This window comes from Somniosus microcephalus, chromosome 14 (assembly GCF_052327205.1).
Source record: "Somniosus microcephalus isolate GS21.2 chromosome 14, FLI_Smic_1.0, whole genome shotgun sequence".
Classification (NCBI taxonomy): Eukaryota; Metazoa; Chordata; class Chondrichthyes; order Squaliformes; family Somniosidae; genus Somniosus; species Somniosus microcephalus.
This window is the reverse complement of record NC_141000.1, coordinates 79,286,421-79,313,247: the sequence shown is the minus strand read 5'-3', so window position 1 is coordinate 79,313,247 and position 26,827 is coordinate 79,286,421. Positions and strand designations below refer to the sequence as shown.

The 26,827-nt window shown below is 49.9% G+C and overlaps 1 long non-coding RNA gene across 1 annotated transcript in view; it reads right to left on the bottom strand.

The window, feature by feature from the left end:
- Positions 1-26,415, bottom strand: part of LOC147107601 (uncharacterized) — a 167,156-nt gene extending 140,741 nt beyond the window's left edge. Inside the window, exon 1 of the long non-coding RNA XR_015080921.1 lies at positions 26,088-26,415. This is a non-coding gene — a long non-coding RNA (uncharacterized LOC147107601). The remainder of the gene's footprint in view (positions 1-26,087) is intronic.
- Positions 26,416-26,827: the final 412 nt, after the last annotated feature.

The following is a 26,827-nucleotide window of genomic DNA, read 5'->3' as shown; positions in this document are numbered from 1 at the left end:
CGCCATTGAAGTGGGCGGGGCGAGAAAGGAAGAGCGGGAAACCGCCATTTTCGCGGGGAAACCGCCATCTTGATTGACATACCGCCATTGAAGCGGGCGGGGAGAGAAGGAAAGAGCGGGAAACCGCCGATTTCGTGGGAAAACCGCCATCTTAGAAACAAACAAATAAATAAGAATACTTAAAGAAATACTGGTGCTGCTCCCAAGGGAAGAAAAATGCCTAAGCGAGGGAATATTAACGACTTTAATTCTGAAATAGAAGACTGGGCCACGTACGTGGAACGCATCGAGATCTATTGTGAAGCCAACAAAATAGAGGAAGACGACAAGGCGATAACATTGTTAAACTCGATGGGCGCAAAGACATACGGGCTCTTGAAGGATTTACTAGCACCAGCTAAACCGGCGGATCAGTCTTTCGAAGAGATTGTGGTTGTTCTGAAGGACCACTTGAACCCCACACCGTTGATGTTGGCTGAACGATTCAAATTCTATGCAAGAACGCAACGGAAAGACGAAAACAACGCAGAATACTTGGTCGAACTGCGTAGGCTAGCGAAATACTGCCAGTTCGGAGGGAATCTGACAGAGGCACTGCGAGACAAGTTCGTAGGCGGATTGTCCAAGGAAGGGACGCAAAAGCGCCTACTAGAAGAGAACGACCTTACACTTGACAGGGCTGTCCTTATAGCCGCATCACACGAAGCCGCAGCGAAAGGAACGGCGGAAATGCAACTAAAGGCGGCGGTGCTCGGGGTGGACCAAATTACCTCGAGTACAACAAAATGCTATCGTTGTGGGAAGACAACACACGACCAGAATCAATGCTGGTTTAAGAACCAAGAATGTAGGAAATGTGGCAAACTGGGTCACATCGCTAAGGTATGCCGGTCAGGGAAGAAGACCAACAACCAAAGGAAGCCATCACAAGAAAAGTACAACAAGGTATACAAGGGGGCTGAGAAGAGTTCAGACGAACAGAATCCAGACTCAGATCCAAACGGCCAGGAGCTGGGTAGTCTGAGTATCCACCATGTGAGTAAGGAAGCTGACCTACAAACTATCTGGGTCATGCTAAAAATAGCTGGAGTCCAAGTGAAAATGGAGTTGGACACTGGATCAGCTGTATCAGTCATAAATCGAGGGGATTACCACCGGCTATTCTCACACATACCCTTAAGAGATACCAAGTTCGTATTGCAGACATACACGGGGCATAAAGTATACCCCATGGGAAAAATAAGAGTCAAGGTGAGAGATAGGGGTAAAGAACACCCAAGAATGAACTTGTATGTACTACATGAGGGAGGACCACCACTTCTAGGACGGGAGTGGATCAAGAAAATAGACATGGAATGGCACTACCAACAAGCAATGACGAGTGAGGACTCGGTGCAGACAAGCAGCTCAGACTCTGAGCCGGAAGACGATAAGTCCAGCCCACGTATGAAAAACAAGGTTAACATGAACTCACTGACTAAGGTTGGAAAAACGATGGCGTGCATAAAGGCAGAGAATTCTGAGTCTGTTCAAGTCACAGACATATGCATTACGGAGGAACACCGAGCTCGAACTCAACGTTATTTCAAAGTACGACAACAATTCGAACAATTAAGTTACCGTCTCGTACAGGAGATGAAAACAATGAAAAAGTTCTATGACACCGAATGGGAGAGTCTGGAAAGACAACAGAACCTGCTGGCTCAAGCAGAGAGCGACCATAGAGCCATCGTGACCAATTACCGATCACACCTCCCTTATGATGTTCAGGAGTTAGAATATTTGCATGATCTAGAGATACAGCATAAAGGCAAACCATGCTACACTGAGGATTTTGTTCTGCATTTGGAGACGGAGCTAGTGCAGGCAAGGTTAAGAGAAGCTGAATCGCAGTGTGCACTTAAAGAGATGCAGAAAAAAATCTTGGACATGGAAAAGAGAAACGCTTCTTTACCTGATGTGAATAATGTGGCCATGTTGCAAGAGGAGCTTATCACTCAGTTAAATGAAAATAAAGGGAAAATGACTGAGATAGACTGCAAGAATAAAGAAGATTTGATGGCAGTGAGACTTCAAGAGGCAGATAGCATAGCAGCCTTGGCTGAACTCCAACAGGAAATTGCGAAAGAAACAAATGAAGAGGAATCTTCAGGAAGCCGGGATTTTATTCCAGTTCTTCACTACGACTCCTTACAAGCAGAGTGTGAGAAGTGGAAAGAACAGTATGAACAGGCCCAGGCTACAATTCTGGAGGGGATTAACTCGGCAACCTCCGAAAAGCTAGTTTCAGTAGAAGCATATGAACAACTAAATGTTGAACATGAGCAAGAAGTCCAAAGGCTGCAGGAAATTCTTGATGAGCTCAAGGCCAAGACAGACTCATCGGTAGAAGTTCCATCCATAGATGAGAATTTAGCGGTGAAAGACATGGCAGAACATGAAAGACAAGATGTCCAAGAACTCATAAAAATATTGGAGGAAACCCAAGACAAATATGAGGCGGCAATGACCGAGGTTCAACGACTTGAAGAGCAGAGTCAACTGGGAATCCTTTCAGTGGAAGGGAAGGAAACTGTAAGAAACACAGAGACTGTAAGAATGGGCTCTGAACATGAGCTTGGGAGCATCAAGGCGCAACTTCTTCGAGCGCTTGAAACCAAAGTACAAGAGGAAAGGAAGGTGAAAGCATTGGAGGGAAAGGTGGATGAAATGGTGAAGACTCTGATCCACAGAGTCCCCGCGGAAGAGTTAACGGTCAGCCAACTCCTTCACATGCTGAGAGACAAGACTCCACAATGGGAACACGAGCTTCAATCTGCAAAGGGAAGGAATTCGGAGCTCCCAAAAGTTACAGAAATAACTGAGGTGGCAACACAGATTTTGTGTTACAGTTTACTCTATGAAGAGTTCATTGAATCATGTCAATGTGAACAGAAGAATGTTGAAACAGCTGCTTCAGTAGAAGGATTAAATAGCCTGATACCGCAATCCCCGGTGGAAGGGAAGGTATTGAACTCACAAATGTGGTCAGTAGTGAAGGAATGGCAGACAACCCAGGAAGAGCGGGATGAATATGAATGCATGAAGAAGTCTTTTCAAGAAAGATGTCTAGGGAAGGAACCACCGTCAGCTAACGTCCAGACGGGTGAGGAGGAAGAAGAAGGCTCTCTCGCTGGCCTAACTCAGGACGAACCCGAATATTACTATGACCTGTTGAGTGACACTGAATATTACGAGGATGTGGTCTGCCCAGCTTGTGATGAAAACTCCCAAAGTGCTGAAATCCGGAGGAAGCACTTAAGGTCTAAGGAACATAGAGAGTTGGTGGCGCTACAGCTGGCAGCCGAGAAAGGAGCTCCGAGAGTTTCAAAAAGGCAGAAAAGAAAAAGAAGAAGCAGAAGATAATTACTGTCTAAAATATTAGCACTTCTACCATCTCAGGCGGAACACTACGAAAGGAGCTAAATTAGTTGAAAAACTGGAAAATGTCAAGACAGCCAGTTGGTTGTAAAAGTCCGCACTGCTGGTTCAACAGGATGAAAGTTCAAGCTGTTACGTCAAGAAAAAGGCTATGGAGGAGTCACGCTAGCCAGGTGAACCGGCTACACCAAAGAAATGTTGTTCGGAACGAGTCAAGATCAGAGACTGAATCTATGAACTGTTTCCGCAGAGACTGAACCTGTGAACTGTTCCCACCGAGATTATCTCTGTAAATTGTTTTATATGACATTGACTCCACCGAGATTATATCTGTAATTGTTTATAGGAAGTTGAAGATATGTATGTTTAACGGAGACTCTGTAAGTAATAAGCTAAAAAGGGAGGATTGTAGTGTATGTACCCGTCTACCTTTAAGGGAACTATTGAATGTAACCGTTCACCTTTAAGAGAACTACTTTAGGTGTGGCACTATTTGTTTGGCTTCTGTATACTGTAATACCGATAGTGACCACACCAGTATATAAGTGTTGTGGCAGGATTGCTGGGGCAGATTCGCCCGGACCTTCGAATAGTAAAGACCTGTTTTGTTTGTTACTTCTGAAGTCTGTGTATTTATTAACTGCACAACCCACAGACTTTACAGCAGTCACCAACCAAACCCCGGCCATGATGTTCTTTAACCGAAGGTTGAGATCTCGTCTGGATTTGGTCAGACCAAATGTATGAAGAGATGTTGAGAGTAAGCAATTCCAGCACATCAATGAGACACCGACAAGGAGCTTCAATGTAGGGCAACCAGTCTTGGCCCACGACTACCGAACAGAGAAATGGCAACCAGGAACGATATGCACACGGCAGGGGCCACTAATGTACACAGTGGATGTTGGGGAGAACATTGTGAGATGCCATGTCGACCAGATCCTAGAGTCACAGGAACGAGTCAACCCCATGTCTCGCGTACCTGGTGATGAACCCGACATACAGGTAGCATCTACCCCAGAAACAGTAGCATTGGAAGCTGATGAACCAACCGACGACAGGGGGCCAGAATCGCCTCCGCACCAAGAGCAAGACACTCAGGAAAGGCGCTATCCAGAAAGGATCAGGAAGCCGCCCCAAAGACTGAATTTATAAATGGACTATTTTCAGTTAATGTTGCATGTTAAAAGTGTTAATTGTTAAATGAATGTTATGGTACTGTTAATCTAAAAGGGGAGGAATTGTAGTGTATGTACCTTTAAGGGGAGAACTACGTTTTACAGCTCCTGTATACTGTAGTACCGGCAGTGACCACACCTGTATATAAACCCTGAGTAGGGATCTGTACTGTTAGTTTTAGAGTAACCTTCATCCAGTAAACACTTGTTGATTGTTCCTCTGCAGTCTCTGTCTATTGATTGAAGGACACACTACATTAAGATACACGGATTTAACAGGCTGAATGGCCTGTTTTTGTGCTGTAACATTCTATCATCCTAAATCATGAGAAGCCTGATGCTTCCTCCATCCCATCACTACAGTGAGATACTCAAGTGCAACAACTGAAGATAGCTTATAGAAAATATCAAATATTGGCTGAGGTTTTATTCTGATGAATGATGCGTAGTACAGGGAAGGTGAAAGACATACCTAAATCCTGCAGATATTGTCCTTCTACTAAAACATTGCATTGTTTTTAAAAGAGGGAGCTCACAAGCTAAAAAAAATGTAGTCTGTATATTTGTGGACTGATTATAAAATTTGTCTGAAATAAAATCAGTGAAAAGAAAATTTGGTTTATTCAGGGCATGTCTGAATCTCTTTTTGAGCAGGGAAAGTGTTCGGACATTTATAACTAATTTCTGTTAGAAATCTGTATCAGAGCGCAAAACGCAATACAGCGCAGACTGGAGGTGGACCACCGCAAATAGTCCAGCTCACTGATGCAGAGGAGGAGGCCCTGGAGATAAGTGGCACATCTGCATCCCTCTCAGTCGGAGATGGAGAGACAGGGAGCTCGCAAATAGCTGGTGACAGAATTACAAATATCTCTGACACAGATAAGCTGACTAAATTTCATCAATGACTGAACGCTGAGAAGGCTGAATATGGTGATTTTCAAGATTGTGGCATTGCCACGACAAAATCATATCCCTTTCTTTTGGCTTCCTGGGCCTTCAAGTGTACAGTATGTGTCGCAGGATATCTGTGAGGATTATTCCTCAGAGGACCTCATTCCTCCTAGAGTGCTCCGCTACAGGGCGTACAGCCATGCACCCCAGTGCAAATACTCGCACTTCGGTGGGTCCTGTTAGACAGTTAGTTGGGTTTTCACCTGGTTCACACCTCACAAGTGAGCACGAGCAGACACTGATGGCAGGGACAGCTGTGGAGAGTCTGCATCGGGGAGCTCTGCTCAGCTGCACACAGATGCTGAACCCCACAGGCTATCATTAAGAAGGAGAATGCTAGAGGTGCTTCAGATATGCTATGCACACTCTCCACAATAGCGGAAAGGATGGAGGAGTCCAACTCGAACAGTAGTGGATTAGTGGCAAAGGGAATTGCGAGAATGTCTGCCATGGAGAGAGCGGCTGCCTCCATGGACTCTCAAATGAGTCCATGCAGGCCATGCCCACGGCCATGTAAGAGATGACTGCCACCATAAACAGATGACAGATATCGTATTTGTGGCCTTACAACGCGTCACTAATCTCCACCAAGCTGATCTGCAGCAGTGTGGTAGGACTGATGTGGCTCAGGAAAGGGATGATGGCGAAAGGAGACATGGAAGTGGGTACTCCACTTAAAGCGCGCCCTCTTCTCACCTGTTGTTCCCCACCCACCTCAGTGAGTACCCGATATGCTGCCTCATCTGCTCAGGCTGAGTCTGCCCCTACACAGGTGCAGCTGGAGCAGTCTTTGGCAGGGCTCTCAGGGGATCCAACACCCAGGGGGCATAGGCCAAAAGCATCTCGGCAATCAGGGCAGGCATCTGAGTAGCCTGCCTCGACCTCTGCTGAAGCCACACAGCATGCACCACGCAGAAGGGGAAAGAAGTGTAACTTCAAGAAATTGTATTTCACTAAAGGTATGCACATGGGTGTTTGACAAAATGTTATGTTGTTAAGTTCCCATTTTTTATAATTGCACATAAAATGTATTGATTAGCACCACTTTCACGTCTTGCTCCATTATTGTGCCCCGAGTGCCAACTCACCCTTTCACTTGTTTCATGAATGTCAATAAATGACAAGTCCCATTGGGTGGATGTGCAGTAGTTGAAGGACTGTTTAGTGCAAAGGGGGCTGAGATGGCAGAGGTGGTGGCCCTGGTGGCAAGAGTGGACACAGGATTTCATTTCTTATGTTTCACATTAGGTGAACCTTTGTGATATTAGGGCCTCCCTGGCATCCCAGACAGCAATGTAAGCAGCTGGTCTGGCGATGTCTGGCCCATCTTTATCCTCCTCCTCTTCCTCTATGTTCTCCTCATCTGAAGATGAATGGTGAGCCCCTTCATTCTCCTCCATCTGCAATCCTCTCTGCTGTGCAGGGCTCCACTATAATTCCAGACACCCTCGCTGGCGAGTACTGAAATGTGCCTCCAGACCTATCTAGGCACCTGAAGCGCATCTTCAATATGCTGATGGCTTGCTCTATGACACACCTGGTGGTCATGTGGCTCTCGTTGTAGCGCTCCTGCGTCTCATTGGTGGGGTTCCTCACAGGGGTCATGAGTCAAGTTTGAAGTGGCTATCCCTTATCTCTTACAAGCCAGCCTTTAAGTCTACTTCCTGGAATGAAAAGGTGTGGAATGTTGGTCTGCCGCAGAATGCATCATGACAGCTCCCAGGGAATCTGGTGCAAACCTTCTTGTGGGGGCACACCAGCTACACATTGATGGATGAACATCCCTTGTGGTTTATAAAAACTGCTGGTTGCTGTGGTGGTGCTCGAATTTCCACGTGTGTGCAGTCGATGGAACACTGTACTTGTGGGAATGTAGTCAGAGAGGCGACGCTGAGTGCCTGCTCCTTCTGGCTATTGTCATCACAGAGAAAATGTACAAAACTTCCAGCCCTGGCAAACAACCTATCTGTCACCTGTCTTATGGATTTATGTGCAGTAGACTGTGAGACCCTCAAGATGTCTCCGTTATCACCCTGGAAGGAACCAGAGGCAAAAAATTGAGAGCAGTGGTGTTCGTCAAAACAACTGGTAATGCGTGTCCGCTAGGTTCTTCTAGAAGGCTGCAGATGTCTGCCACCACCTGACATAACAACCACAGCCTGCAGAAACACTGCTCTTTAGAAAGGCCAAGGAAGCTGAGTTTCTGGGGGTGAAATTGGGTGGAACCAAGCTCGCCTGGGCGCCGGATTTAGCGATCGTTTGGAGCAGTAGCGACCGTCGGAAATTCAGCTTGAGCGCTCCAAGAGGGACACGGGGCGAGGCACGAGGCGCTCCGCGTCCCTCTTAGGGCGCTGAAACTGAATATCGCAGCGCAACATGCCGCAGCGCCACACGCTGAGGCACGGCGCGCTGCAGTACTGCAGGCCTTCCTCTCATTCTTAAGGGGGAGGGGCCTGCACCAGTGCGATCGGAGATTGCGAGTGCCGGCAAAAGAGCCCGGCACCGAGGAGAAGTGCCGGGCTCTCGGAAAACAGCCAGCAATGCCGTGGGGGGCGATTAGGAGGCCGGGGATGGAGGTGCTGGCAGGCGGCCGCCGGAAAAAACGGCCGCCCCGCACCTCCACCTTAATTTGCGCCACTGCCGCCGCAGGAAGGCCCCGTGAACCGGGCGCCATTTGCGAACGGCGCTACAGAGGCGGTCGCTGCCAAATATCGAGATCGGGGCGGTAGCGGGGCGCTGCGCATACCGATGACGTCATTGGAGGCAGCACAACGCAACAGGTTAACGCCGCCATTAGCGCCCCAGCTAAATATCGCAGGAGACGCGGCCAGTGGCGCTAAAGCCACTGAGTGCCCTCTTTAGGCGCTAACTGGTGGCGCAGCCCACCGAATTTCTAGGCCTCTGTCTTTAAACCTGTAGTGTATGTACCTTTAAGAGAGAACTACTTTTACAGCTCCTGTATACTGTAGTACCGGCAGTGACCACACCTGTATATAAGCCTTGAGCATGCCTCTGTACTGTTAGTCTTTAGACTACCCTCCTCCAGTAAACACCTGTTGATTGTTAAGTTACAGCCTCCGTCTAGTTATTGGAAAACATCATACTTTAAGAATCACGGATTCAACAGTGGCGACGAGGTCGATGCGAATCTACCTGCAACTCTGCATTTCCTTTCAAGGATTCGCTCCGGGAGGGCGGTGGAAGAAAGTCAAGGCCAGAAGCACGGGCGTTGACCACGAGCAACCGCCCAGTCATCCGGCAGAGAGTGAACATCGCAGGGGAGGCTGTTGAGAGCCGGGCTTGGTTCCCCAGCCACGACGATCCAGCAACAGACTGGCAACAGGTACAGCGCAGACCCTTCCCGGACAGCGGCGGCTGGAGCCGACCGACGGCACAGAAAAGGCCGAGCAGCGTCGACGGGGTAAGAGAGAGGGTGAAGCACACAGGGCGCAGCCGGGGTTGAAAACCGAGCGGCGTCGAGGAAAAACAAAAAAGAGAGAGAGAGGGTAAAGCAGCAGCCGGGTTCAGGACCGAGTGGCGGCAACGGGAGAGGCGCACAGGAGAACGCGCAGAGCACAGCCAGGGCTCAAGGGCTGAACAGCGTCCGTGGGGGAAAGAAAGGAAGCGCGGGAGACACCATTGAGCCGTGGAGAAGAAGGGAGAGCGTGGGAGACGCCATTTTAGGAGCCGCAGCGGAGAAGAAGGGCGAGCGTGGGAAGAAAGGAAAGCGCGGGAGACGCCATTTTGTGCCAGTGGCGAAGAAGGGAGAGCGCGGGAGACGCCATTTTAGACAGTTTAATCACACCCAGGGATGCCGAAGAGTGGCAGTATCACTGCGTTCGACAATGAAGTCGAAGATTGAGCGACATATGTGGAACGCATTGAGGTGTACTGCAGGGCGAATGAAGTGCCAGATGCTAGGAAAGCACTGGTTTTGTTAAATTCCATTGGTGCAAAAACTTATGGCTTACTGCGAAACCTAATAACCCCAGAGAAGCCAGTGGATGAGAATTTCGAAAGCATAGTAGAAATCCTACAGGACCACTTAAACCCCACACCGCTGCTGATAGCAGAAAGATTTAAGTTCCACAAAAGGAACCAGCATAAAGACGAAAGTAATGCTGAGTACTTAACGGAACTGCGCAAGCTATCGAAACACTGCCAGTTTGGATTGGGACTAGCAGATACGTTAAGGGACAAGTTTGTGTGTGGGCTTCAAAGTGAAGGAACCCAGAAACGGCTTCTATCAGAAAAGGATCTAACGCTGGACAAGGCTTTCAGTATGGCAGTATCACATGAAGCAGCCGCACGGGGCGCTGCAGAGATACAACAGAGACCGCAAGAATATGGCACCAATGAAATGTCATATGGAGCAGGGAAGTGTTATCGCTGCGGCAGAACAACACACGACCAGAAGGATTGTTGGTTCAAGGACCAAGTGTGCAGACAGTGTGGAAAAGCAGGACACATAGCAAGAGTCTGCAGGTCAGGGAAGAAAACCAGCAGCAAAATATCTCCACAGGAGAAGTACAAAAAGGTACGTAAGGTGATGGACAGTAGCTCAGACGAACAGAAAAGTGATACAGACTCCGGAAGCAAGGAGCTGGGTTGTCTGAAACTACATAAGGTAATCAAAATGGAGGATCACCAGACTATCTGGGTCACACTCAAGATAGACAGAGTCCAAGTGAAAATGGAATTGGACACAGGATCAGCCCTAACAGTTATAAACCAAAGGAACTACAAGCGGCTATTTTCACATATACCCTTGAAAGCTACAGAGATTGTCTTGAAGACGTACACGGGGCAAAAATCTACCCCAAGGAAAAATAAGGGTGAAAGTGATATACAAAGGCCAGGAAATACCTAAAATGGACCTATATGTATTGCCAGATGTAGGACCACCACTACTAGGACATGAATGGATCCGGAAGATACAATTAGATTGGCATTCCATACAGGCACTGAAGGGTGAGGCCAAAAAGGATGACGACGTCACACCTGGACGACTGTCAAAAATGCTAACTGATGCACAAGAAGTGTTCCAGGAGGGACTCGGAACACTAAAAGGCATAACAGCGACGATTAAAGTGGAGGAAAATGCAAGCCCAAAGATTTTTAAGGCCAGACCGGTACCTTATGCGATCCGACCAGCCGTCGAAGCAGAGCTGGAAGGGTTGGAACGTTCAGGAGTACTGTCCAAAGTAGACTGGAGCGAGTGGGCTACACCCATCGTTCCTGTAATGAAGAGGTCATTGAGTAATACGCCTGGGGAACCAAAGAAGGTCCGCATCTGTGGGGATTTTAAGGTGACAGTGAACCCAGTCCTTCACACGGTACAATATCCACTTCCACGGATTGAGGATATTTTCACCTCGCTCTCTGGAGGTAAACACTTCACCAAAATTGATCTGGCCCAGGCGTACCTGCAAATGGAGGTAGAAGAAGCCTCGAAACAATACCTCACGATCAACACTCATAAAGGTCTCTACCAATACAACCGGCTGCTGTTCGGGGTAGCATCGGCTCCGGCTATTTGGCAAAGGGCAATGGATCAAGTCCTGCAAGGGATTGCAGGGACCCAGTGTTATTTGGACGACATCCTGGTCACGGGCGAAAATGACAGTGATCACCTCGCCAACCTGGAGAAGGTGCTCACTAGATTAAAGGAATATGGGCGACGAGCTAATCGCCACAAGTGCGAGTTTTTCCAGAAGCGGATCTCGTATTGTGGCCACGTTATTGATGAAGAGGGGTTACATAAGTCCCCTGAAAAGATTGAGGCAGTCGTCAAGGCTCCAGCACCGGGAAATGTGTCACAACTGAGGTCGTTCCTCAGGCTGGTGAACTACTACCATAAGTTCTTACCAAATTTGTCTACAGTATTACACCCACTGAACACCCTACTGCAAACGGGGGTACCATGGAAGTGGAATGACGAATGTAAATGAGCTTTCCAGAAGTGCAAAGAATTGATCGCATCAAAAGAGGTGTTGGCCCATTTCAACCCAGCACTACCAATTCGGTTGGCATGTGATGCATCACCCTATGGTATTGGAGCGGTGCTGTCGCACAAATTCCCAGACGGGTTGGAGAGGCCAGCAGCCTTTGCGTCTCGGTCACTAACATCAGCCGAGCGCAACTACACCCAGATCGACAGGGAGGCCCTCAGCCTCGTATGGGGAGTAAAAAAATTCAACCACTATCTGCATGGGCAGACGTTCACCTTGCTGACTGATCACCAACCACTTGTCTCCATCTTTAATCCAAAGAAGGGCGTTCCGGTGATGACTGCACAACGGCTACAAAGATGGTCCCTTTTTCTAGGGGCGAACCAATATGGAATAGAGTATAAAGGCACGAAACAGCATGGAAACGCTGATCGGCTATCACGCCTGCCATTGCCTACTGTGGAGGAAGCACCAGCAGTGGACCCTATCGAAATATTTTATTCGTCAATAATTGAACGATTGCCAGTAACTAACGCGGATATAGAGAAGGAGACCCGCAATGATCCGACACTGTCTCGGGTATATGATTTGACGGTGAGGGGATGGCCAACACATGGCGACTCACTGTTGCCAACATTCTCATCCAGAAGACAACATCTGTCAGTATGCCAGGGGACAGTGATGTGTGGATCCCGAGTGGTAATTCCACCCAAGTTAAGGGAAAGAGTGCTCAATGAGCTTCACGAAGGTCATCTGGGAGGGGTGAAAATGAAAAGCCTTGCTAGGGCTTATGTGTGGTGGCCGGGGATCGATCAATAAATCGAGGACCTAACAAAGAGCTGCCCAGGATGCCAGAAGGTCCAAAATGCACCACCACATGCCCCTCTACACCCATGGGAGTGGCCCTCCTCTCCATGGCAATGGGTGCATATTGATTTTGCTGGTCCATTCATGGACTCAATGTTCTTAATAGCAGTGGATGCGCACTCGAAATGGCCTGAGGTGATAAAAATGTCCTCAACCACTACAGAGAAAACGATTGCAGTCCTATGGACCATATTTGCCAGGAACGGCTTGCCAGAGCAGATTTGCTGTGATAATGGACCACAGTTTGTGTCCGAAGAGTTTCGGAAATTTATGAGAAGGAATCGGGTAAGGCATTACACATCCGCCCTGTATCATCCAGCCACAAATGGATTGGCTGAGAGGTTCGTACAAACCTTTAAAAAGGCGATAAAGGACATGTGCGATGATGAAATTCCACTACAGCATAAGGTGGACAATTTCCTGTTAGCCTACAGAAATGCGACAGATGCAGTTACCAACCAGACCCCGGCCATGATGTTCTTTAACCAAAGGTTGAGATCTCGTCTGGATTTGCTCAGACCAAATGTGCGAAGAAATGTTGAGGATAAGCAATTCCAGCACATCAATGAGAAGCCGACAAGGAGCTTAAATGTAGGACAACCAGTCTTGGCCCGCGACTACCAAACAGAGAAATGGCAACCCGGAACGATATGCACACGGCAGGGGCCATTAATGTACACAGTGGATGTTGGGGAGAACATTGTGAGATGCCACGTCGACCAGATCCTAGCATCAAAGGAACGAGTCAACCCCATGTCTCGCATACCTGGGGATGAACCCAACATACCGGTAGCATCTACCTCAGAAACAGTAGCAGTGGAAACTGATGAACTAACCGACGAAAGGGGGCCAGAATCGCCTCCGCACCAAGAACAAGAACCTCAGGAAAGGCGCTATCCAGAAAGGATCAGGAAGTCGCCCCAAGACTGAATCTATAAATGGACTATTTCAATTTAATGTGCATGTTAAAGTGTTAACTGTTATTTGAATGTTATGGGTAATGTTAATCTAAAAGGGGAGGAATTGTAGTGTATGTACCTTTAAGAGAGAACTACTTTTACAGCTCCTGTATACTGTAGTACCGGCAGTGACCACACCTGTATATAAGCCTTGAGCATGCCTCTGTACTGTTAGTCTTTAGACTACCCTCCTCCAGTAAACACCTGTTGATTGTTAAGTTACAGCCTCCGTCTAGTTATTGGAAAACATCATACTTTAAGAATCACGGATTCAACAAAACCCTGTGACATGGGTAGTGCTTCGTGCAACCTCAGCCCCTTTCCTGTGCACCTCCCTCCTGTGCTCTTCCCTCCTGTGCACCTCCCTCCTGTGCTCTTCCCTCCTGTGCACCTCCCTCCTGTGCAGCTCTCTCCTGTGCCCCTCTCTCCAGTGCAGCTCTCTCCTGTGCCCCTCTCTCCTGTGTCGCTCTCTCCTGTGCACCTCCCTCCTCTGCACCTCCCTCCTGTGCCCCTCTCTCTACTGCTCCTCCCGCCTGTGCTCCTCCCTTCTGAGCATCTCTCTCCTGTGCACCTCCCTCCTCTGCACCTCTCTCCTGAGCACCTCTCTCCTGTAAACCTCTTTCCTGTGCACCTCCCTCCTCTGCACCTCGCTCCTCTGCACCTCTCTCCTCTGCACCTCTCTCCTGTGCACCTCTCTCCTGTGCACCTCCCTCCTCTGCACCTCTCTCCTGTGCACCTCTCTCCTGTGCACCTCCCTCCTCTGCACCTCTCTCCTGTGCACCTCTCTCCTGTGCACCTCCCTCCTCTGCACCTCCCTCCTCTGCACCTCTCTCCTGTGCACCTCTCTCCTGTGCACCTCCCTCCTCTGCACCTCTCTCCTGTGCACCTCTCTCCTGAGCACCTCTCTCCTGTGCACCTCCCTCCTCTGCACCTCTCTCCTCTGCACCTCTCTCCTGTGCACCTCTCTCCTGTGCACCTCTCTCCTGAGCACCTCTCTCCTGTGCACCTCCCTCCTCTGCACCTCCCTCCTCTGCACCTCCCTCCTCTGCACCTCCCTCCTGTGCAACTCCCTCCTGTGCCCCTCTCTCCTGTGCACCTCTCTCCTGTGCAACTCCCTCCTGGGCATCTCCCTCCTGGGCACCACTCTCCTGTGCCCATCCCTCCTGTGCACCTCTCTCCTGTGCACCTCTCTCCTGTGCACCTCTCTCCTGTGCAACTCCCTCCTGGGCATCTCCCTCCTGGGCACCACTCTCCTGTGCCCATCCCTCCTGTGCACCTCTCTCCTGTGCACCTCTCTCCTGTGCACCACTCTCCTGTGCAACTCCCTCCTGGGCATCTCCCTCCTGGGCACCTCTCTCCTGTGCCCCTCCCTCCTGTGCACCTTCCTCCTGTGCCCCTCCCTCCTGTGCCCCTCTCGCCTGTGCCCCTCTCTTGTGCCCCTCTCTCCTGTGCCCCTCCCTCCTGTGCCCCTCTCTCTTGTGCCCCTCTCTCCTGTGCCCCCCTCCTGTGCCCATCCCTCCTGTGCCCCTCTCTCTTGTGCCCCTCTCTCCTGTGCCCCTCCCTCCTGTGCCCCTCTCTCTTGTGCCCCTCTCTCCTGTGCCCCTCTCTCCTGTGCACCTTCCTCCTGTGCCCCTCCCTCCTGTGCCCCTCTCGCCTGTGCCCCTCTCTTGTGCCCCCCTCTCCTGTGCCCCTCCCTCCTGTGCCCCTCTCTCTTGTGCCCCTCTCTCCTGTCCCCCTCCCTCCTGTCCCCCTCTCTCCTGTCCCCCTCTCTCTTGTGCCCCTCTCTCCTGTGCACCTTCCTCCTGTGCCCCTCCCTCCTGTGCCCCTCCCTCCTGTGCCCCTCTCGCCTGTCCCCCTCCCTCCTGTGCCCCTCTCTCCTGTGCCCCTCCCTCCTGTGCCCCTCTCTCCTGTGCCCCTCCCTCCTGTGCCCCTCTCGCCTGTGCCCCTCTCTTGTGCCCCTCTCTCCTGTGCCCCTCCCTCCTGTGCCCCTCTCTCTTGTGCCCCTCTCTCCTGTGCACCTTCCTCCTGTGCCCCTCTCTCCTGTGCCCCTCCCTCCTGTGCACCTTCCTCCTGTTCCCCTCCCTCCTGTGCCCCTCTCTCCTGTGCCCCTCCCTCCTGCGCCCCTCCCTCCTGTCCCCCTCTCTCCTGTGCCCCTCCCTCCTGTGCCCCTCCCTCCTGTGCCCCTCTCTCCTGTGCCCCTCCCTCCTGTGCCCCTCTCTGCTGCTCCAACCACAGCACGTTGTCGCAGCCGTGGATGGTGATGGTCTCCCTCTTCTGATGTGCTGTCAAACACATCCAACGCACCATCTCGTCAGTTTGAAAGCCTCCAAAGTTGAAAGAAAGCTGTATCCACACAAGAACTCAAATGTTTGCCAGAGGGAACTGAGACACCAGCTGTAATCAGTGAGCTTTTATTCAGATGGGGCAATGACTAGTTTCAATACCCACCTGAACTCGCTTTGTTTCTTTTGTCAGTTTCCCGAGCCCTGGGAAACCCGTGCTGGAGGTGTTCAATTTAGAGCTAAGTAAAATGATTATCTGTGAAGGGGGAGGTTGCCCGGGGCAAAGGAAGCTCAATGGCCCTGATATTTACGGGAGCGGGGTTTCAGAACGGTGGGGGGTGATGTGGGGAGAGGAGTTATGGTCGGAAAACTGATTCCCCGCCTGGAAGCCAGCCTGATTGATAGGTTTGGCTTGTTGGCAGGGATTGCTGCAGCATAAGGCCGCAGCCCAGGAGAGGATAGGTATAGTGGTTGTTGGAGGTAGAGATTGTGGGAGGTGGTCGAAGATCATGGGGGGTCGGGGAGAGATCGAAGTTGGTGTAAGACGTGTGCAAATCGCCCCTCGCCCCGTCAAACAGTTTCCAGAGTTCAGACCCATCGAACAGACAACACAAAATGAATCTGCCACCAGCTGGTCATCCAGCGTTATTTCATGAGCAGTTTCTTTATGATGATGAGATTTATAACACCCCCTCTACCGTACAGGTGTGAGATGGTCCTGATAAATAAGGTTAGCCGCTAGCTTTGGCTTGCTTGGTGTCCTTACTCTCAGATCCATTCCTTCTAACTGTAGGGTCCATGCAGCTACTTGGGTGCTTGACATCGTTCCCTCTTTAATTCGGCTTTCTAACAGGAGACAGGTTGGTGTGTGGCGGGTGGGGAGAGTGATGGGCTGGGTTCCCGTGAATATGGCAAAATGTCTTACTGCCCAGAATGTGGCGAGCAAATGCCTCTCACAGGTAGAAAGTCCCTTAGTCTGGAGGCATAGGTTACCGGTCTCAGCCGCCCATTTACTTCCTGCATTAAAACAGCGCCCAGACTGGCATTTGTCGCTGCTACCTGAAGAAAAAAGTATTTTGTATGGTATATTGCCCCCAGGGCCGTGGCCGATTGCAGGTTCCGTTTTAACTGTATAAGTCTCCTCACAGTGCTCATCCCATTCCCAATCTACTCCTTTTCTAAGCAATCTCAGCAGAGGAGCCACCGTGGCCACATAATTCTCAATTAATTCTCTACAGTGCCCTGTCAGACCCAGGAATGATTGGAGAGCAGTTACCGACCCCGGGCAGGGCAGTTCCTGGACCGTTTTATGCTTCACATCATCTATAGTGCGCTCTCCTGGTCGGAGAATTAGCCCGAGAAACTGAACCTCCCATTGTCCTATCTTGGGGTTTACTTTAAAACCTGCGGCTGGAAGCAATTCTAACAGTTCCTGCAGTAATTACTCATGCTCACTGTCACTGCCTGCAAACAGCAATAGGTCATCTACATACTGCACAAGCTGACCTGGCCGACTAAATTCTGATAGACAGTGAGCCATACACTGATGTAAAATGTTCGGACTATTGTGGAACCCTCGTGGCAGACACGCCCACCCGTACTGCTGTCCCTTAAAAGTAAAAGCAAACTTGTACTGGTCCTCCGGGTGCAAGGGGATCGACTAGAACCCATTTGATGTGTCCAACACTGTGAACACTGTGGCAGAGCTTGGAATGTTGCCAGTCAGGTCAACCATGGCTGCTACTGTGGGAGCACAGGCAGGAATGTTTTTATTCAAAACACTGTAATCTACAGTCATCCGCCAAGAGTTGTCCGGTTTCTTTACCGGCCAAATAGGGGAGTTAACCTGTGCCACAATAGGTTTTAATACCCTTTGTTCCACCAAGGACACAACAACTTTCTCCAAATCATTTTCAGCTTCCTTGGGGAACGTATACTGTTTCTGGGGCCAGGACATGGGTTCTCCCCCCACTCGCACCTTGACTCCTGCTACCCTGCCACAATCATGTTTACGGGTAGTAAAAGCTCCCGTGGCATCCCGCACTATGGTCTGATACCTTTCGGGCACCTTCGCCGTTAGTGTTTCTAAGTCATAGGGCCCGGCTGGTGTTACCATCCATGCCTCACCGTGGCGCGGGGGTACAACCACTACTCCCTCGCCATGATCCACCCCAATCCACAAACAGTTATTAACCATATCCACGACCACATTGTGGGCTAACATCCAATCAGGCCCCAGCACTCCCATTCTTGGCTGATTCCATTTCATCAGTATACACGTCCACTTTGTTTGGAGGGGCCCTACCTTAAAACTCAAAGGTCTTGGCACCGCCCCAGCCACTGAGTTGCCCGTAAAACCGCCCAACACATAGGGGGTTCCACCTGACCAGGGAGGTGGCATCGGGGAGGGAGAGTGGACTATCGTACTCGATGCTCTGGTGTCTACCAAATAGTCCCCTCTCTCTCCCTCAATCACGATGGCCCGGATATCCCGACCCCCACGGGTGTGTACGAGGTGCGTAGGCTCCCGTAGGGGCCTCGCACGTGCCGGTTTCAGGCATGCGAAGCGCATGCACTGAAAACCGGCACTTTCGATCTGTCAAGAATCCTCCTGACAGATCACACACCTGCCCTGGAGAAGGGCCTCTGCGGGTGGAGAGTTCCGCTTTCTGCAGGACCTCTGCCCGCTGAATACCCTTAAAAATCTTACGCCTGGTAAAGGCCTGCTTTTACCAGCATAAGAGTTTAAAAAAGTAAAAAACTGTTTTTTTTAAACTCATTTATAATTTAAATATACTTTTAAAAAAAGTAAGTTTATTTTTAGCCCCGTAAAAAACTTTAATTATTTTTTTCAAAAAATTAAATTTTTGTTTAAAATATTTAATTTAATGTAATTTTAACTAATTTTAAAAACGTGATATAAAAAAAATTGATTTATTGTTTAACTGTTTTTTAATGTGATCCCTGTTAAAAATCTCGTCATTCATCAAGAAACTACTCATGAAATAACACTGGATGGCCAGCTGGTGGCGCTGTCCAAGGAGTATAAATACTCGGGCTTGGGCCCAGCTTGCCCAGGGACATTTTGTAAGACAAGGAACTAGTGAAGTACAACTAGATCTTCATGTTTTGAAACAAGTTGATTAAAGCCTTGCTTTATGCTCAAACCAAGTGCGTAGTGAGTTTTATTACGTCAATTTAATCAACTTGATATCGACTCCATGCTTTGGGTGATTCGGGAACAGCCAGCTATGACTCGAACCGTAGAAGGGAACTCAGACAAGTAATCGATCAATCACGGAGAAACTACTCAGACCCGCCCGCCTCGACCTAGACCCGAATTCACTTACAGCTGCTAAGGTATGGAAACACTGGTATCGCACCTTTAGCAACTTCCTTGAGGAGTGTGGTGAGAATGTTCCTAACAAGTTACGAATGCTTGCTAATTATGTATCCCCTCATGTGTTTGATTATATTGAAGACTGTGTAGACTATGACGCCGCTATCCAAATACTACAGCAGCTATATGTCAAGTCCCCAAATTAAATTATTGCTCGGCATCTACTGGCCACAACTCGACAACAACCCGGGGAATCACTTGACGAATTCCTTCAGAAACTTCACAGGCTCAGCAAGGATTGTAATCTTAAAGCTGTTACAGCTGAGCAGTACCAGAAGGAGTTAATTCGTGATTCCTTTATTAATGGGATTGCATCTCCCTTCATACGTCAGCGTCTGTTGGAGAATAAAACCCTCAAGTTACAGACTGCCTATGACCAGGCGTGCTCTCTGGGCTTAGCAAAGAGGAATGCAGACACCTGTCTTTCACCACGTGCACGGGTTGCTGCTATCACTTTTAGTGACTCTTTCGATAGGCCTCGGGCGGAAGCCCTCATGGATGAAGACTCCAACCCGGCTGATGACAACCCTACCCTAGAAACCTACACTGATGACGACCTCGCCTTAGCGGCATCTTGGCAATCTGGAAGGAAGTGTTTCTTCTGTGGAGGTGCGTTCCATTATAGGAAATGTTATCCTGCTCGTAACGCGACCTGCAATCATTGCAGCAAGAAAGGTCACTTTTCTAAGGTATGCCAGTCAAGAGCCGCTGTTAGTAAGAAAGGCCACTTTTCTAAGGTATACCGGTCGAGAGCTCCTGTTAGTTTTGTAGTTACTATCTATAAAACTGCTCCTCCCCCAAGAGCCACTACTAAGGTTACAGCTGCAATCTATAAAACTGCTCCTCCCCCAAGAACCACTACTAAGGTTACAGCTGTCAAGGGTAAAACTGCCCCTCCTCCCATCACAGCTGTTTTCCCCCAAAGTCTGTCCCATGCAGCCACGAAGGTTTCGGTAAATGGACACATTTAAGTGCACTAATCGACTCATGCAGCCCTGACAGCTTCATTAGTGAGCGGGCTGTCAGTAAGTTAAAACTGCGTATTTACCCCTCGGACAGGGAAATTGCAATGGCTCTGACGATACTGACCACCAATTCTTCCGGCTTTTGTCTTGTCGACCTTATTCTCAATGGCCGCACTTATTTCTCCACCCGGCTCAGGGTGCTCAAGAACCTATGCAGTGATGTGCTCCTGGGACAGGATTTCCAGAAACAACACAAAAGACTCACTTTCGAGTTTGGAGGGTCAAAGCCAGAGCTTACTATTTCAAAGTACCGTTTTGTGCGCTTTCGGCGGCTTCGCTCGACGAGCCCTCCTTGTTTGCCAATCTTTCCCCCCGATGTAAGTCCATAGTCACTAAATCATGACGTTTCAGCCAAGATGATCGATCCTTTATCAAGACAGAAATCTCTCGCCTTCTAGCTGACGGTATCATTGAGTCATGTTCATCTTCCTGGCGGGCTCAAGTCGTCGTTGTTAAAAATCCTCTGAAGCAACACAAGAAACGTCTTTGCATCGATTATTCGCAAACTATTAACCAGTATATCGACCTGGATGCCTACCCACTACCACGCATCGGTGACATGGTCAATAACCTTGCCAACTACAAGGTATTTTCAACTTTTGATTTAAAGAGCGCATATCATCAAGTGACGGTAAAGGACTGACAAAAAGTATACGGCCTTTGAGGCCAATGGTCGGCTTTACCAGTTTTGTCGCCTTCCATTTGGGGTCACCAATGGGGTGGCCGTCTTTCAATGGGCAATGAATAGCCTAGTCAAACAGGGGAACTTAACGGACACTTTTCCATATCTGGATAATATCACCATTGCTGGTCATGACCAGAAGGAGCATGATGCCAACCTCCAGAAATTTTTTGACGTTCTCCGTCGTCGCAACTTAACCTTAAATGAGTCCAAATCTGTGAAATCAGTACCATCAGTCAAAATCCTTGGCTACTGGGTGGGCAACGGTGTCATCAAACTGGATCTGAAGCAACTTCGTCCACTTCAGGAGCTTCCTCCCCCTACGAATCTCAGCTCTCTTCGTCGGGCACTCGGCATGTTCGCCTATTATGCGAAGTGGATATCCCACTTCTCCGACAAGATCCAGCCCCTGCTTCACGCAATCATTTCCATTGGAGGCAACGGCTATTTCAGCTTTCAACCTCCTCAAGCAACAACTGGAAAAAACCACGCTTCGTTCCATTGATGAAAATCTTCCTTTCGTGGTCGAGTGCGATGCATCGGATGTGGCGACCTCTGCTACTTTGAATCAAGGTGGTCGACCCGTTGCATTTCTGTCCAGAACTTTGCAGGGTAGCGAGCTCCATTATCCTTCTGTCGAGAAGGAGGCTACGGCCATCATCGAAGCAGTACGTAAATGGAGTCATTTTCTCTCTCGTCGCCATTTCACACTTATAACCGATCAGCGCTCCGTGGCCTTTATGCTGGATAACCGGAAATGCACTAAGATCAAGAATAACAAAATACAACTCTGGAGGATGGAATTGGCCGCCTTTGGATACACCATACATTATCGACCCGGCAAAGAGAATGTGGCCCCGGATACCCTCACGCGGGCATGCTGCTCTTCTATGTCAACTTCAACTCTGGCGGATCTTCATACTGACTTATGCCATCCTGGCATTACCCATATGTTGCACTTTAATCTAAAAATCTCCCATTTTCTACGGAAGATGTGAAAAGAACGTGCTCCTCCTGTAGAATTTATGCGGAATTAAAACCGCAATTCTTCCGTCCATCGGATGGCTTGCTCATACACGCTATGCAGCCTATGCAGCGACTCAGCATTGACTTGAAAGGGCCATTGCCTTCCTCAATGCGAAACACCTACTTACTGACTATGGTGGACGAATATTCACGCTTTCCCTTTGCTTTCCCCTGTCCCAATATGCTTACTTCCACAGTGATCAAATGCCTTGATCAGGTCTTTTCCCTTTGCGGTACGGCCAATTTCATCCACTCTGATCAGGGTCCCTCCTTCATGTCAAGCGAACTCAAAAGTTATCTCTCCCAACGGGGTATCGCCACAAGTAAAACGACACCGTACCATCCGATTGGTAACGGACAGGTTGAGAAATACAACGCTATCATTTGGAACGCTGTTTGTCTTGCGCTGAGGTCACGCAACCTATCAGACCAGCAGTGGGAAACTATGCTCCCTGATGTGTTGCATTCCATTAGGTCTCTCTACGTCTACCAATGTCACACCTCACGAGCGATTCTTCAGCTTCCAGCGTCGCTCCACCCATGGGATGTCTCTACCATCATGGTTGGCAGCTCCCGGCCCCGTGCTGCTCCGAAGATTCGTCCGATCATCTAAAAACGATCCTCTCGTCGACGAGGTAGAACTCACAGATATCAACCCCATGTACGCGCACGTGCGGTACCCTGATGGCCGGGAGTCCATCGTTTTGCTCCGGGACCTGGCTCCCTGTCCGGCCGGTTCCACGGACCCAACCAATAGAGGGACCCACGGGGATGATGCCGACACTCTGCGCTCCCCTGAAGATGATGCCCTACCTGGGACATCGAGAGATCTGCCCGGTGCCCCACCGGATCCACTCGGGGAGCCAAGCATTCCCCGTGGGATGGCCACCCGAGGCCAGGACGCCGGTCAATCCCCGGCTATCCAACAGGATGAAGCCAGTTCTGCGCCTGTGGGGGCCCGCACCCAGAGTCACAATCTCCCCAGCCTCCCTCGGGTCGATCAGAGCAACACGGGCCCTGTCGACCCACCGGTACGCATCAAGTGGCCCAGGGACCAAGACACGGTCCGGGGAGACGTGCCTTCTAGCTATAAACAAAGATCTAAAAGACTGCGGCTATTCGTGGTCCGCCTAATCCGCTAAGAGGAAGTCAGCTGACTTCCAAATCTTTTAGGCAGGAAGAATGTTATAAATCTCATCATTCATCAAGAAACTACTTGTGAAATCACACTGGACAGCCAGCTGGTGGCGCCGTCCAAGGAGTATAAATACTCGGGCGTGGGCCCAGCTTGCCAGGGACATTTTGTAAGACAAGGAACTAGTGAAGTACAACTAGACCTCCATGTTCTGAAACAAGTTGATTAAAGCCTTGCTTTATGCTCAAACCAAGTGCGTAGTGAGTTTTATTACGGCAATCCCCATTCATACTTTTGACAGGTCTATCCGGAGAGACCGGTCAAAAGTATGAATGGGGATTCCCTTCTTTGATTGTTTCCCCATGGCCCACGTGATCCCAGGGACGCTTGCGAACCGTCTGCACCCCTGGGATACCTGGGCCTCTGCGCGCGCGCACCAGGAGAGGCCCAGGACTGGAAGTGTCGGGACCTACAGAGCCAGCAGGTAAGTTCGTAGATTTTCCTGATCAGAGGCATCCGCACGCAGGGAGCCTCCGATCGGAAAATCTGGCCCGATGTCTACACATGGTCTTCCCCAATCATCGTACTGAGTGGACACAGGTACTCGGGCTGGGCGCGGCCCCGTCATGCTTGGATCTCCCTGCGGTCCTCCCCATGGGCCATGTGGATTTTCCCTTGGGGAGTATCAAGCTCCCTTATAGTCTTAGCAACCAGTTTGACCAACTCCCTCATAATTGGGGGTGCTAGGTCGCGGCTCTGCCGGTTGTGGAGCCTCAGCCTGTCCTTTCTTAGGTCTCTTACAATAACGCATAAAATGTCCCGTTCCACCACTGTTATAACATACCTTGTCCTGACCCCCACCTCTCTGGGCAGTCCCTTCCTGCTGCCATCTCCAAGGGGATCCCCCTTTCATTTCACAAACCTTGCCCTTTGGCTTATTCATTACTCCAGTACTCCTTTTGTCTGTCTGGTGCGCCTCGAAGCGCAGGGTCGTTTTCCTCACCACTTTAGCCTCTCTATTTTCCCCATCTTCTAGATCAAAATCTGACATAGCAGCTTGTAAGTACGGGAAACTGTGAGAAATCAAAGCGTGCTGCTCCTGCTAGCTGTCCTCTAGGTCCTAGTGCCCCTCCCATCGTCACTTGATATGTAGGCCACAGTCTGTCGGCAAATGCTGCCGGAGTCTCATTTGGACCCTGCTCTATGTCTGCTATAGCTTTAAAAGGATCCCCTTTTCCCTGTCCCATCACCTGGGCAATTCTCACCTTCAGCCCCTCATAGTCTCCCAGTGGGAAGCCTGCATAAACACCGGGGCTTAGAGTGAATAGCAGGAAGCACTTTTTCTCTTCCTCATCCAAGTTGTTCAAACCAGCCACTAGTTCCACCTCTAGATAATGCCAGCTCCAACTTATTCATATTGCTGGACATTTTCCTTAAATCCTTCGTAATATACGGAATCACAAACTCCCAATCGAGCACCCCTAAGTCTCCTGCTCCTGCACCCTCAGCCGGCGCCTGATACCGTTTCTGGTGCATTGCGGCCAAAGGTGGGGGTCGAACCCCCTCTGGTGGGTCATAACTTGGCCCCTGCTCTATCTTCACTTTACCTTCATCACATTCACTATCCCTTTCTTCACTTTCTGATTCTTTTTCTCCTGAAAAGGGGGTCATGGCACACACTATGCCCCTCTGGACCCGTAATTTATCCTCCAACTCCTTAATCTTTTTGCACTCAGTGTGATCCCTTCGAGCAACCCGATCTTCAAAATTCTGTTTATGAACAACCCTATACGTGGCTTTCAGGTCCTCATTGGCCCTTTCAGCCTGCACTGCCCGGTGCCTCTGATCTGCTTCCTTCAATGACCACACGTCACACTGATTCTGGTTATTTGTCACCTGGCTCTCAAGGTACTGTTCTTTATTAACCCACCTTTCCTTTTCCTTCTCAAATCTTTTCTCAAGCCTCCTCTTGCTCTTCCTTTCTTCCTCTAATCCTTCAGAAGTCGGTTTACCACCGCTTCTCGGTCACTGGCTTTCTCTGCCATATCTTCTATTTCCTTTCGTAACTTAATCTTTGTACATTCATCGTTCTTAACCTGCCTTTGATAGGCCAACAACCAAATGGATGTCATTAACTCTGGCCGACACGTGGACCCTTGTGTCCACTGTTCAGCCTCCAATACCGGATCATCACCGTCTATAATGACCCGTACCCACCCCTCTCGAAGGGGTAACTTCCCCACCACATGCTTAATGACTAACTCATCCATCATCTTTGCCATTGTCTGCTCTGAACAGGTCCCTGTTCGGGCGCCAAAAATCTGTAAGATGTGCGGAAATCGTCCCTCACCCCATCAAACAGTTTCCAAAGTTCAGAACCGTCAAACAGACAACACAAAACCCAACGAATCTGTAAAACTCCTTGGCCTAGAAATTCAGTGGGCCTTGCGCCCACTTAGCGCCTAAAGAGGTCTTTTGCGCCGGCGGGGTGGTAGCGCTGAAATTGACTGCAGCGGTATTGGCGGCGGTAGCCGTTAACGCTGCGCCGGGACCGATGACGTCATCGGTGTGCGTGGTGGCCCGTAACGCCCCGAAACCGCGCCGATCCCCATATTTATTTGCGCCCGCCTCCTCCGAAGCGGGCGCAAACAGCGAACAGAAAACGGGGCCGTCCTGCTGCCATAGTGGGGTGCTTTAAAGCTGAAGGTGCGGCCGGCCGCTTTTTCGGCGGCCGCCTGCCCGCACCTCCTTCCCCGGCCTCCTCCACCCCCCCCCGCGGCATTGCCGGCTGGTTTCCGTGGAGCCCGGCACTTCTCCGTTGTGCCGGGCTCTTTTGCCGGCACTCGCGATCGGGGCTTCGGCCGTTGCAGGCACCTCCCCCTTAAGAGAAGGGGGAGGCCTGCAGTACCGCAGCCTGCCGCACCGCATCGGGTGGCGCTGCGGCAACTAGCGCGCCGATATTCAGTTGCAGCGCCCCAAACGGAGGCGGGCACACCCTGGTATAGCGCCCGCTTCCGAATTGGGGTGCAGAAGACGAATATACGGCGTGCGCTAATGCCTCCCCGCCCAGCGCTAACTTTTGGGCGCGAGCGAGCTGCCCGCGCCCAAGTGAATTTCTAGGCCCTTTTACTTAAAAATCAGCAAGAGATTACAAGCAAGCATCCGACAGTTATGTAGCATACAATAATTCTCAATTATTATAACTCACCATACACAGAGCTTTGCTTTGCACCACATACGTACTAACACCAGCGATTGGTCAATTCGGCGATGACTAGACGTATGATTTCTGACAGCTGACTGGTTAAAAACACATGGCCCGAAGGCTGTCCACCGGCTGGAAGGTAAAGTGGTGGGGAGGGGGTTTGAGCAGGGTCTTGCAGTGGGAAGGTGGGAGGGAGCCTGGGGCAACAGGGGCTGAAACTTTCCTGGTGGAGCCCGGAGGGGTACTTCTCCTCCTCCTCCTCCTCCTGGCCCCACAAAGGAAAGTTTAACATTTTGTGGCTTCTTCAGTCTTCAGCTTTCATGGAGGGGGCGTCTGCAGCGGACACCCTATTCAGAAGTCTATCGGGGTCCTATTGACGTAATAGGACTGATTTGCCCGATATAGGCATGCGCCTCATCCACTGCCTAAACACAGCGGCGTTAAAATCCCTGCGGTTAATTGACCTGCTCCTTTTTAATTGACCCTGGTTAAAATTCCACCAGTTAAAATTCCCACTAGATATCACAGGGTGACCATAATATGACCACAAGATTTTGGAATATTTTATTGTACGTTGCATTCTGCACAAATAGCATGACTGTGTGACATTACTGTTGAGCTGTCAAAGCGTGATAGGAACTGTTGGAAGGCGAAAGGTTCACTCAAAAACAAGATCAAGTGGCTGCCAGGGATGTGCTAATGCCATCAGCTTTATAAAGGATCATTGCCATCTGCTCTCGTGT